This window comes from Triticum aestivum, chromosome 4D (assembly GCF_018294505.1).
Source record: "Triticum aestivum cultivar Chinese Spring chromosome 4D, IWGSC CS RefSeq v2.1, whole genome shotgun sequence".
Classification (NCBI taxonomy): domain Eukaryota; kingdom Viridiplantae; phylum Streptophyta; class Magnoliopsida; order Poales; family Poaceae; genus Triticum; species Triticum aestivum.
This window is the reverse complement of record NC_057805.1, coordinates 299,434,713-299,448,795: the sequence shown is the minus strand read 5'-3', so window position 1 is coordinate 299,448,795 and position 14,083 is coordinate 299,434,713.

Here is a 14,083-nt window from a genome sequence, read left to right as displayed (position 1 = left end):
GCTCCGTTAGTATCTTCATGGGAAATCACCGGATAAGAACATTGACGGAAAAGAATGGAGAGACTTCCCATCTATAATATGGATACTTGATTAAGAAATCTGAGTCCTTGAAGAAAAAGGGTGGGAGGGCGGGAAAACAAGGCAACTTGGGCAGATGGAATGGATATCGTTGAGAAAACTTAGAATTGATCTTGTGAATGTTGGGATGACTGGATGCACTTGAAGAGAAGCACGCCGGTTGAAAAAAAAATTAATATGACAACCTCGATGATCGAAAGGATTAGCAACCACATAGAAATATGAGAACACCGCTTAGAATAAGGTATAGAATCAACACTTGGCATTGAAGCAACTCGAATACCACAAAACAAAACAAAACAAAGGATTGGCTTGCAGAATAAGCCGGAACAAACATATGATAGAGATTTCGTCCGAAGTTTTCGTGGTGGGGCCCACACGGGCTCGGTCGTACAGCACCATCATGTACAAGGCAGTGCACATGACATACGAAGCGTCCCCGAGTCGGCATAGCCAAGGACTCTTTAAGACACTACGAGACCACTGTAAAACCAACCGTGGAAAGGCGGACCACTAGACGTCGAACCCCAATCTCACATCATGCATCTGTCGGAAAGATATCCTAAGAGCTACTTGAATCCCACCTATAAACTCCCAAAACTTTCTGGTTATGCAATCTGGTGTAGGGGATACAGGGGACATAAAATATATCACCCAAACTAACAATCCCTAGATCCAGCTGTATCCATCCGTCAACACATAACCAAGAAACCTTCGGAAATCGTGTACCTCAACCTTCGAAAAGCATCTGTCGTGGAATTGTCACGTCAGATGTCCTCGTGCTAGGACTTAGTCGTGGAGCCATCGCAGCTAGGAAGCTTAAAGGGGTTAAGCAGGACAAGGAACACGAGGGTTATACTGGTTCGGCCCCTTACGGTGAAGGTAAAAGCCTACGTGCAGTTTGAGATTGTATTGCTTAGGGTTTCGACCACCAGGAGCTAAACCGTCCTGCCTGGTTATCGATCTTGTCTTTCTTGTCCCCAAACCGCCGTCGGGTCGTCCCTTTATATAGAGAGGTTGACGCCCAGCGGCTCTCAGAGTCCCGGCCGGCTCATAACAGTGTCCGGCTCGGACTCTTAGCTATTCTTGCCTTACACTACAAGTCTTGCCATATGGCGGTTTATCACTACGGGCCTTAAGCCATCTCCGGGTCTTAAGCCCATTATTGACCCGCCATCTTCAAGCTTGGTACTGGGCTTCGCGTGATGACCATTATGACGTAACCCGGCCCCTCCTGGGCGGGTGACTCTAATGGTTATATCCTCAACATTAGGCCCCAGATTGATTTGAACTGGTTCATGTCAATCTTCAATTCCTTTGAGAGAAAAAAATCTTCCGGCTTATGGTCTGCGAAGGTTATAACCCGCCGTGACGTCATCTTCTGGATTCCTGGTAACCCGCCATGACGTCATCTTCCATTAAGTCCATTTTTATTCTGTTATACTCCAACGGATCTTATCTTTAATGGCCATCCCGGAAATCGAGGCGCTTCTGCGGTGAGATAATCACGCCGTGGTCTCCTCGTTTCTCGCGCCCACTTACTAGCCGCACCTTATAAATAAGCCCGGCCCATGAGCCTTCCCTTCACCTGTCGCCTCCATCGTCTTCCTCCTCTCGCTACTGTACTGCCGCTCGAGCTCCGCCGCCGCCGCTCTCCTGGCCTTCGTCAACCTCGGCCGCTGCATCACCCTGACCTGTCCAGAGAAACGGCGGCGACCTCCGCAACTCCTCAGCACCGGTAAGTCCCTGCACCTCTCCACCGTAGATCCGCATTTAGGGTTCCGCTGTTCTTCTCGAGTTCCTTGTAGTTCTTCCACTACAGTCATGTTTGATCCAAAAGTAGTACGGAGCTCCTGCGATAGTTTGTTGCGCATCCATTTTTATGCTAGTAGATCCCCTTTGTCTGCAATAAGATCTCGTTCTGAATCCATGAACTTCTTAGTATCAGCTTTCTAGGTCTAGAAATTTTCTTTTTAGCCGACCGTTTGATCCAAAATAATTACTGCAATCTGTGAAACTTGTTTGCGCCACACTTAGTCAAAAATTGCATCTGTTTAGCTATGGCGGCTCATATCTCTGGCTTAAAAGAGGCCACTCGCTATAAAATTTCCGGCTCATTTATGATCAAACTGTAGACAACTTGAATTACTCACGACACCCACAGCGGCTTAGATAACCCGACGCAATTAGCCATATGTCATTAGGCCCCTTCATAAGCCGCCATTTTGAGTGTTGAACTATAAATTTCTTCCGGCTTATAATTGAACCGGACATTTCCCTTTTGTCATAGGCTTCATCTTTCACAATGCCACCCAAGGCTCCCAAGGCACCCATCACGTGCAACTGGATGAGATCCAATGTTACTGATGACACTTTAGCCGATTTCGTGAAGACGGGTTACCTGCCCAAGAAGGAGGTCATGTCTTATCGTGCTCCTGACTCGTCAGAGGAAAGACCTCAACCTAGAGATGGCGAGGTGGTGATATTTGTTGATCACATGAGCCGGGGCTTCGCACCGCCCGACTCAAAATTCTTTAGAGAGGTTCTGAACTTCTTTGATCTGCGGCCGCAAGACATAGGACCCAATTCCGTGTCGAATATTTGCAATTTTCAAGTATTCTGTGAAGTCTATCTTGGAGAAGAGCCCAGCCTACTGCTCTTTAGGGAGCTGTTTATCTGAACCGCCAGAACGAGTGCGCCAACGGGCCGAGCTTGGAACTTGGTGGAATCTCCATTCAACGACGGAGAGATTGCCTCTTTCCTTACGCTGAGCCGCCAAGCCATCCAAAGGACTGGAACCAGACATGGTTCTATTGCCAGGATACTTCTCCGACTAACGAGAGCCCTCTGCCCGGCTTTCGTGCCCTGCGTCTGGAGCCAAATCACCCCCTGCCAGACAAACTATCTCAAGCTGAGCATCAACCTCTGATCCCCACCATCAATAAGATCAAGGCTCTCCTGGGAAATGGCCTCAACGGCATTGATCTGGTCCGGGTATGGATCTCTTGGCGGGTGATCCCCTTGAGCCGTCGCCCCGGCTTAATGTGTGATTACACGGGCCGGAAGGATGACCCTCTGCGGCACAGCCCCAACGATTCCCGAGGACGTCGTGGACGACATGACCAAGTCTCTCCTGAATGAGAGCTTAGCCGACTGTGGGAGGACCGGCTTAGACCCCTTCTGCAAAGCTAACCCGGCTCCGGTGGTAAGCCACTGACCTGAACACCTTGGTTTTACTTTTAATAGTTTTCATCTGAACTTTAAGAAATCTTTGTTGTATTTTTCAGGCTAATGACAAGTTCTGGAAGGTCAAATATGACCATGAGGCGGCTAAAAAAGCCAGGAAGGCTAAGAAAGCCACTAGGAGAGCCGCTCCCCGCAAGAAGGGAAGCAGGCCTACTGCCTCAGAGCTGCTTCAGCTAAGTGATAGCTCCGAGTCAGAGGTAACCCTTGATTCTTTAGGCTCTTCTTTTGTTTCTTATTTATTCCTATCCGCCTTATCGATACTGATTATCAGCAGGAGGACACCGGAGCGAGTAACCCAGTGACTGAAGAGGTAACTACACTTTCCTCCGACTCGGAGCCCTTGCCAAGGCTGAAAGTCCGAAGAGTAACCCGGAAAGTAAGATTTTCACATCATTTAGCTTATCAAGATCCTCAATTTCTTTTGAAGCGACAGATTCATGAGAGCCGGCGGCACACCCGGACCAACAAGGATGCAGACCTCTCCTCCGGCTTACCTGAAGCATCAAGGAAGCGCCGGACCGAGGTTATCTCCAACTTATATCCTTTTCATCCTTTGGCGGGCGTTACTCGTCAACCGTTCAATTCTTCTGATTCAAATTATCAGGAAACTTCACCTTCCTCTGGTGATTCTATGATATCTAACCTGCCGGCTTTCAAGACCGCACCCGGGTAATGATGATCGTCTTATGTTGTGCTTATCTTTACTCATGCTTTTGTACTAACCTCTTGTCCTTTCAGTGCTCAAGCAAAGCTTAGCAAGAGGGCGAAGAAGAATAAACCGGTCGAAGAGCCGGTCCTAACTGAACCGGAAGCTTCAGCTCAAGAACCGCCATCTGCCTCAGCTCCTGAAGCCACCGCTCCAACTGACGAGCCAGTCATAGAGGCTTCAACTAACCCGGAGATCCCCAGCCCAGCTCAGCCGGCCGATGACCCGGACGTTGTAATCACCCGGACGGAATTTGTCGAGCCGGGGAGACCCACTGCGCTGGCTAAATGCTCTGCCAAGGAAGAGTTGCTAGAGCGCCGCAGGGCCAAGCTGGATATCACCAACTATGCTAACTTGAGCATTGGAGATATCGTCTCCGGCTATGTTAATCAGGTGCACAACAGCCGGGACCTGGAGATTGACATGGTAAAGCAGATACAACAAAAATCTGAGGTACAACTCTCTTGCTTACTCCATAGCCAACCTTACCATGCTAGCCCCCAAGTCTATTACTTATGATTGAGTACGTTGTAGACTTAGCTTCCGGCTTACCTTCATGACCCGGCAATCTCCAATTGAATCTTTCAACATACATTAGCCCCCAAGTGCCAAGTGCCTTTGCTTGTAAAGTGCTTGGGACTTTAATGTTGCATAATAGTCACTCATACTATAACCCGGAATTTGTACAGGCTGCCTGCAAGACATTTGAATCTGAAATCTCTGAGCTGAAGAACCGCCTGAAGACTCAGGAAACCGAGACCCGGAAGGCCAATGCTAAATTTGAGTTCAGTGTTGCTGCACAGGAAAAACTGAAGAAGAAATTTGAAACAGAAAGAAAAACTTGGGCCGAGGAGAGAACCGCCTTGCTGAGCCGGGCCAAAAAAGCAGAGGCTGCTCTAACTGAGAGAACCGCCGAACTCTCCGGCTTAAAGCGCCATGTGTCACAGATGGTCTCCGCAATCTTCGGTAAGTCATTCTGCAAGCTTTTACCAAGTTTTCATTCTTTATGTCTCATAAGCCCCCTACTGTCTCCGGCTTACCTGACTTTGTTTAAACAGGTCCCAGAAGCTCCAACCTTAACCAGAATGTTCTGACCAAGCTGAAGGCCGTGTACACCTTGGTGGAGCAACTCTATACCGGGTCACAGCGTGCGTTAGCCATTGTGGCTCTGTCCAACGAGGTTCCGACTCACCTGGCGGATGTACTCAGGCGGCTGGCCGTCCTTCCTCAGCGCTTCCAAGAGCTAAGACGGGCCTCTGCAAGAGCCGGAGCTATAGCTGCTCTGAGCCGGGCCAAGGCTTTCCTTCCGGAGCTAGACCCGGCCGACATCGCTCTTGGATACCCCAGTCTGAAGGAAGACGACACCCCCTTTGACCAAAAAGACTTTGCTGCCTGTGTGAAGAGCGTGCGCCCGGTGGCCACCCTGATTGGGAATGACACCGACCTTACCAAGTATCAGCCGGGCTATGACGCGGAAAATCAGAGGATCCCCACTCCATGTTATGAAGCCATCAGCTTGATCCCTCCGACGCGTAAGCACACCTTCGCCCCAGAAGTTGACCCGGCCGGGTTAATTGATGACGAGGCTCAATTTGAAGCCTTGAGCGGTATTGACTGGAAATCATCAACCTTCCAGGTCATGGAATCAGCCGGAGGAGCGGAGAGGGATGAGCCGGAAGCTTCAACTCCACAAGCACCTTGATTTTTAGGCGGCTCATGGTTGCACCTTAAAACAATGCCTCACCTTTTGGACTCGGGGAGTCTTGTAATAGAGTAGGACAAACACTTAATTTTGTCGTGCCATCGTGCACGTGTTGAATGCTTAACTCCATTGAAGCTGCTTCTTCTTATTCCTCCGGGTTATAATTGATCAGTTATTTTCCTTAAGCTCGAATAGCTGTCTTTAACCATCCTGCATAGAAAACAAGTCACAAGTCTCTAGGCGGCTTACCGCACTGAGAATCATAGACCTTATATATATAACCCGGAATATGAACAAAAGTCACCAAAGACTGGCCCTCAATTATATCTTTGATGTAACCATAATAGCATACTTACAAGCCTTCAAGTATACTTCCGGTTTATGTAACCCGAATAATGAGATGAAGATCCCACTTCCGGTTTACCAGCATCAAGAATACTTACTATGTGTTATCAACGTTGTGAATCAAAATTAAGTCAGCAAAGTAAAAGCCGCCCTTGCACACTGTTTGATGTGACCAAAAGAACTTGTTGTAAGTTAGAAGATCAAAAACTTAGGGGCTTCCGGTTCGAATACGACCAGAGAACCGTCCCAAAGGGGTTAAGCTAAGATTCGAATGCGATCATATAGCCCCCAGTGGCTTTGGCGATGCCGATCAAGAGGGTACCGACAGCTATGTTCTCTTTGGTTCGAATACGACCCATGTTTGAACAGGAAGCCCCCAAATGACCTTAAGAGTTGTTTAACGACGCTGATTCGAATACGATCCACGTCGGTTCCCAAAGGGGGTTGAGCTATGATTCAAATATGATCAAAGAAAACTCCCCAATGAGCTCGGCACTTTGCCAATCAAGTGGGTATCGACAGCTATGTTCTTTTTGGTTCGAATACAACCTATGTTTGAACAGGAAGCCCCCAGGTGATTATATTGTTTACGGCTAGATTCGAATACGATCATAAGCCGGATCCACCTCCAAGTGACCATGTGATGTTGTAATGGAAATAACACGTTTACCTTTGGAGGAGAAAAGGACAGAGGTCCTGCTTTATTATTTATCATAATATATACATGGCTATAGAAATATGTACATTGTGAGAGCCGGTGGCTCAAGTGTAATAAGGCCAAAGCTGAGCTATGTTCCACGGCCGACGGGTCTCTTCCTCCGACTTGCGTGAATCTTTGTGCTCCCGAACGTCGATAAGGTAGTATGACCCGTTGTGCAAGTTCTTGCTGACCACAAAGGGCCCTTCCCAAGGCGGGGATAACTTGTGTGCATCTGTTTGATCTTGGATGAGCCGGAGCACCAGATCACCTTCCTGGAAGACCCGGGACTTAACCCGGCGGCTGTGATAACGGCGCAGGTCTTGTTGGTAAATCGCCGAGCGAGCTGCTGCCACATCACGCTGTTCGTCCAACAAGTCAAGAGCATCTTGGCGCGCCCGCTCATTATCCGCCACAACATAAGCCGCCACTCTAGGTGAGTCATGACGGATGTCGCTAGGGAGGACTGCCTCCGCTCCATAAACCATGAAGAACGGCGTGCAACCCGTAGATCTTTAGGAGTAGTATTGATGCTCCATAACACGGAGGGTAACTCCTCCACCCAACAACCCGGCGTCCGTTGCAAAGGGACCAAAAGCCGGGGCTTGATGCCCTTCAAAATCTCCTGATTAGCTCTCTCAGCTTGACCATTGGATTGAGGGTGAGCCACTGACGAAACATCAAGTCGAATATGCTCTCGCTGACAAAACTCCTCCATGGCGCCCTTAGACAGATTGGTACCATTGTCAGTTATAATGCTGTGTGGAAAACCAAAGCGAAATATCACCCTTTTCATGAACTGAACTGCAGTGGCCGCGTCACACTTGCTAACTGGCTCCGCCTCAACCCACTTTGTGAACTTGTCAACTGCCACCAAGAGGTGGGTCTTCTTATCCTTGGACCTTTTAAAAGGCCCAACCATATCAAGCCCCCAGACCGCAAATGGCCAAGTAATTGGAATCATCCTCAGCTCCTGAACCGGCACATGAGCCCGTCGCGAGAACCTCTGGCAACCATCACATTTACTGACCAAGTCCTCCGCATCAGCATGAGCCGTCAGCCAATAAAAACCATGACGAAAAGCCTTGGCCACAAGGGATTTTGAGCCGGCATGATGGCCACAATCCCCCTCGTGAATCTCACGCAAAATATCTTGGCCTTCCTCAGGGGAAACACAACGCTGGAAAGTTCCAGTGACACTGCGGCGATGTAGCTCACCATTGATAATTATCATTGACTTAGACCGCCGGGTTATTTGTCTGGCCAAAGTTTCATCCTCAGGCAACTCTCCCCGGGTCATGTAAGCCAATATGGTACTGTCCAGTCTGGGGTGATGTGAAGAGCCGCCACCAACTGTGCCTTCCGGGTCAGGGACAGCCAAGTCTTCCTCTGTAGGTAACTTAACAGAAGGGTTATGCAAGATGTCCAAGAAAGTATTAGGCGGCACCGGCTTTCGCTGAGAGCCCAGCCGGCTTAGTGCATCAGCCGCCTCGTTCTTCCTGTGATCGATGTGCTCTACTTGGTAACCCTGAAAGTGTCCAGCAATGGCATCAACTTCACGGCGATAAGCCGCCATGAGAGGGTCCTTGGAATCCCACTTGCCTGATACTTGTTGAGCCACTAAGTCTGAGTCGCCGAAGCACCTTACCCGGCTCAAGCTCATCTCCTTAGCCATCCGAAGACCATGGAGCAAGGCCTCGTACTCAGCCGCATTGTTAGTACAAGGAAACATCAACCGTAGCACATAATGAAACTTGTCACCTTTAGGGGAAGCCAATACAACTCCAGCCCCCGAGCCCTCCAATTGCCTAGACCCATCGAAGTGAATAGTCCAATATGTATTATCCGGCTTTTCTTCGGGCACCTGTAGCTCTGTCCAATCGTTGATGAAATCCACCAAAGCTTGAGATTTAACAGCAGTGCGTGGTACGTATTTCAGACCATGAGGCCCAAGCTCTATAGCCCACTTAGCCACTCTTCCTGTGGCTTCTCTGTTTTGGATGATATCTCCAAGGGGAGCAGAACTAACCACAGTGATGGGGTGACCCTGGAAATAATGCTTAAGCTTCCGGCTTGCCATGAACACACCATAAACAAGCTTCTGCCAATGTGGATACCGCTGTTTGGACTCGATGAGCACTTCACTGACGTAGTAAACCGGCCGCTGAACCGGATACTCCTTACCCTCTTCCTTGCGCTCCTCCACCACAGCCACACTGACGGCTCGTGTGTTAGCAGCTACATACAGTAATAAGGGCTCTTTGTCAATCGGAGCAGCAAGAACTGGGGCTCAGCCAGCTGTCTCTTCAAATCCTCAAAAGCAGCATTAGCAGCATCATTCCAGATAAAGTCATCAGTTTTCTTCATCAACTGGTACAGTGGCATGGCCTTTTCACCCAAACGGCTTATAAACCGGCTCAAAGCAGCGATGCGGCCTGCTAGACGCTGGACGTCGTTTATACACGCCGGCTTAGCCAGAGAGGTGATGGCCTTGATTTTTTCTGGGTTAGCTTCAATGCCTCTGTTAGAAACCAGGAAACCCAAGAGCTTGCCTGCAGGAACACCAAAAACACATTTGGCCGGGTTAAGCATCATCTTGTAAACCCGGAGATTATCAAAGGTTTCTCTAAGGTCATCGACCAGGGTCTCCTTCTCCCTGGACTTAACCACGATATCATCCACATAGGCATGAACATTGCGCCCAATCTGGTTATGAAGACAATTCTGCACACAACGCTGGTAAGTCGCCTGTGCACTCTTGAGTCCAAAAGGCATAGACACATAACAGAAGGCTCCAAAGGGAGTGATGAACGCTGTCTTCTCCTGGTCCTTAACTGCCATTTTAATCTGATGGTATCCAGAATAAGCATCCAAGAAACTTAAGCGCTCACAACCCGCCGTAGCATCAATGATTTGATCAATACGGGGGAGAGCAAAAGGATCAGCCAGACATGCCTTGTTTAAGTCCGTGTAGTCCACACACATCCGCCAGGTGCCATTCTTCTTGAGCACGAGCACCGGGTTAGCTAACCATTCTGGATGAAAGACTTCGACAATAAACCCGGCCGCCAAGAGCCGGGCCACCTCCTCACCAATGGCTTTCCGCCTCTCCTCATTAAACCGCCGAAGGAATTGCCTGACCGGCTTAAATTTCGGATCAATATTGAGAGTGTGCTCAGCGAGTTCTCTAGGTACACCTGGCATGTCAGAAGGTTTCCATGCAAAAATGTCCCTATTCTCACGGATGAACTCGATGAGCGCGCTTTCCTATTTTGGATCCAGATTGGCACTGATGCTAAACTGCTGAGATGAGTCACCTGGAACGAAATCAACAAGTTTAGTCTCATCAGCTGACTTAAATTTCATTGCCGGCTCATGCTCCGTGGTCGGCTTTTTCAGAGATGTCATATCTGTTGGGTCAACATTGTCCTTGTAAAACTTCAACTCCTCTGTTGCACAAACAGATTCTGCATAAGCCGCATCACCTTCCTCACACTCCAAGGCTATCTTTCGGCTGCCATGAACCGTAATGGTCCCATTGTGACCCGGCATCTTGAGCTGTAAGTATACGTAACACGGCCGTGCCATGAACTTGGCGTAAGCCGGCCGCCCAAATATGGCATGATACGGACTTCTTATCTTGACCACCTCAAAGGTCAATTTTTCCGCCCTGTAGTTGTACTCATCTCCAAAGGCCACTTCCAGCTCGATCTTACCAACTGGATAAGCCGACTTACCAGGCACCACACCATGGAAAACAGTATTGGACTGGCTGAGGTTCTTATCAATCAACCCCATACGACGGAAGGTCTCATAATAGAGGATGTTGATGCTGCTGCCTCCATCCATGAGCACCTTAGTGAACTTATATCCTCCCACCTGAGGAGCCACCACCAGAGCCAGGTGACCCGGATTATCAACCCGGGGAGGGTGATCCTCCCTACTCCACACAATAGGCTGCTCAGACCATCTTAAATAGCGTGGAACCGCCGGCTCAACAGCATTCACAGCCCTCTTATGAAGCTTCTGATCTCGCTTACACAGACTGGTGGTAAACACATGATACTGTCCACCATTGAGCTGCTTTGGATTGGTCTGGTATCCCCCCTGCTGCTGTTGATGACCCTGGCCGGACTGCTGATTAAAGCCCCCTTGAACATTCTGAGGATTGAAACTTGAGCCGCCGCCCGAGCCATGAAAGCCGCCAGCGCCTGAGCCGCCGCCCGAGCCATTGTTGCCATTAAAGGCATTGGAATTCTTAAAGGCCTTCATGATTGCGCAATCTTTCCATAGATGAGTAGCTGGCTTCTCCCTAGAGCCATGCCTTGGACAAGGCTCATTCAACAACTGCTCAAGCGTTGGGCCTGAACCGCCGGCTCGGGGAGGTGGCCTCCCCTTACGTCACTGGTTGTTACCCTGTGAGCTGGCATTGGCCACAAACTCTATGCTGCCATCAGCCTTACGCTTGCTACCTCCTTGGTTCGCCGGGTTATGCTGAGGACCCTTGCCATTGCCGTTCTTCTTTCCCTTCCCTGTCCTTTCATCATCTGACGCGGGGTCCTTGGTACTATCAGAGTCGGCGTACTTAACGAGAGCCGCCATCAGCGTACCCATATCATTGCAATTGCGCTTGAGCCGCCCGAGTTTCATCTTCAGGGGCAGGAAACGACAATTCTGCTCCAACATTAAGACTGCAGAGCCGGCATCCATCTTATCAGATGAATGTATTATCTCTTTGACCCGGCGAACCCAATGTGTTGTAGACTCACCCTCCTGCTGTTTACAGTTAGTCAAATCCACAATTGACATAGACTGCCTACAGGTATCCTTGAAGTTTTGGATGAACCGGGCTTTCAGCTCAGCCCAAGACCCGATAGAATTCGGTGGCAGCCCTTTCAACCAAGTGCGGGCAGTCCCATCTAACATCATGGTGAAGTACTTGGCCATCGCCGCTTCGCTGACCTCCAGAAATTCCATGGCCATCTGGTAACTCTCGATCCAGGCTCCGGGTTGTAAATCAGCCGTGTAATTAGGCACCTTCCTAGGCCCTTTGAAGTCCTTGGGTAGACGTTCATTGCGGAGAGCCGGCACTAGACAAGGGACACCTCCAGTCCTCGTAGGGATACCCACGTCGATGGAAGCCGTCGGATAAGCCGGGGGTGGCTGGTAAGCTGTCAACTGAGGCACCTGCTCCGCCTCTTGCCGTGCCCTGTCTTGGTCTGCTGCGTGAAAGGCTCCGTTATGAGCCGGGCCGTGGCCAGGAGGCAAGTCATGGCGTCGGACATTACTTGAGCCGGTCGCTGAGACCATGTGTCTGCTATAACTCGGGCTCTGGCCTGGACGAGGGGTTGAATGAATCCTGTCCCGGCTATAAGAATACGCCTCTTGCTGCGCCAGAGCCGTCTGAAGGAGTTCTCTGACCCGGCGGGTTTCAACCGCCGTTGGAGAGTCACCATCAATTGGGAGAGCCGCCAGCCGCGCCGCCGCGGCGACCATGTTTTCCAACGGGTTGGCATAATGACCCGGTGGTATTGGTACGTACTGAGGTGGGGCAGGGTTCATCCGGGGAGGTCCCATCACTTGGGGCGGAATTGGCGTCCCAGCCCCGGGCACTATGATCTCTGGCGGGTTACTAGACCCTGCACCTGGCGTGTTGAAGAGGTTTCGAGGATCGTAAACCGGAGGGAGTCGAGATTGGGCCTTTTGATGCCTCCTTCTCATGACCTCATTGGACGCGTTTTGATCCATCGTGAGCCGGAAGGATTATGCCTGAATCAGCTGAGTTTGGGCGTCGAGAGCCGCCCTCTCTGCAGCCATCCTGATCCCCTCCGCCGCCAGATCCTCCTTGGCCTTTGCTAGATCCAACTTTAACTGTGCCACCTCTGCGTCATGCTGAACTTGATCCGCCGGGGCAACCGTAGCGGTCAACAGGACCGTCATCTTGTCCAGCACCTGAGCCGGCGAAGGCGCCGGGCTTCCTGACCCGGCGGCGGGGTTTTGAACAGGTTGCGCGCTGGCCATGAAGATTCCAACCCGGCTCGGCGGCTCAAAGGGATCCGGAATGCTGTATCCATCAGAACAACCTCTGAGCCTGCCGTCTTGAAGTTGATACAACGAATTTGACTCATCTGTAGACGACTCGCCGTCAGAGCCGGCGGCCGTCTCATCACCAGGTCCAGATCCTCCAGAGAGTCCTCCGTGGATACATCCCACGAAGGCATGCTTCAAGGCAGGTAAAGCCCGGGCGGGTCGTGCACGCTGAGCCGTCTCGATGAGATCGGCGCAGAGATCCGGCTCAGGGCCCGACTCGCCAATCTTGCCAATGAATACATGAATTCCGCCGAAGGGGACCCGGTACCCGTACTCAATTGAGCCGGCGTCGGGGCCCCAGTTTGCATCGTCGATGTAGAGCTTGCCACGAAAACTCTTGGTCATCCGGCCCACAGCGTATCCCTTGAGCCCTTCGAAGCTGCCCTTCAAGAACTCAAATCCACCGTGCGCCAACCCCACGGTGGGCGCCAACTGTCGTGGAATTGTCACGTCAGATGTCCTCGTGCTAGGACTTAGTCGTGGAGCCATCGCAGCTAGGAAGCTTAAAGGGGTTAAGCGGGACAAGGAACACGAGGGTTATACTAGTTCGGCCCCTTACGGTGAAGGTAAAAGCCTACGTCCAGTTTGAGATTGTATTGCTTAGGGTTTCGACCACCAGGAGCTATACCGTCCTGCCTGGTTATCGATCTTGTCTTTCTTGTCCCCAAACCGCCGCCGGGTTGTCCCTTTATATAGAGAGGTTGACGCCCAGCGGCTCTCAGAGTCCCGGCCAGCTCATAACAGTGTCCGGCTCGGACTCTTAGCTATTCTTGCCTTACACTACAAGTCTTGCCATACGACAGTTTATCACTACGGGCCTTAAGCCATCTCCGGGTCTTAAGCCCATTATCGACCCGCCGTCTTCAAGCTTGGTACTGGGCTTCGCGTGACAACCATTATGACGTAACCCGGCCCCTCCTGGGCGGGTGACTCTAATGGTTATATCCTCAACAGCATGCGTTATACGAGTTATGGCAATACTCCCGAACTCCTGCCCCAGTACTGGGTGGCGTCGAGGTGATCTCACCAACAACTGCATAAAAGAGATTTCGATGTCGGCGAAACTCAGGTATTCCAGAACTGCAACGATAAAATTGTGACGACAACACCTCGGAGCTCAACTCCCCGGGACACTTCCACAACCCCTAAATGTCAGGAGGCACCAAGAACAATGTTCTCGTCACAAAACCATCGGAACGATTCCAAGATACCCGCGTGA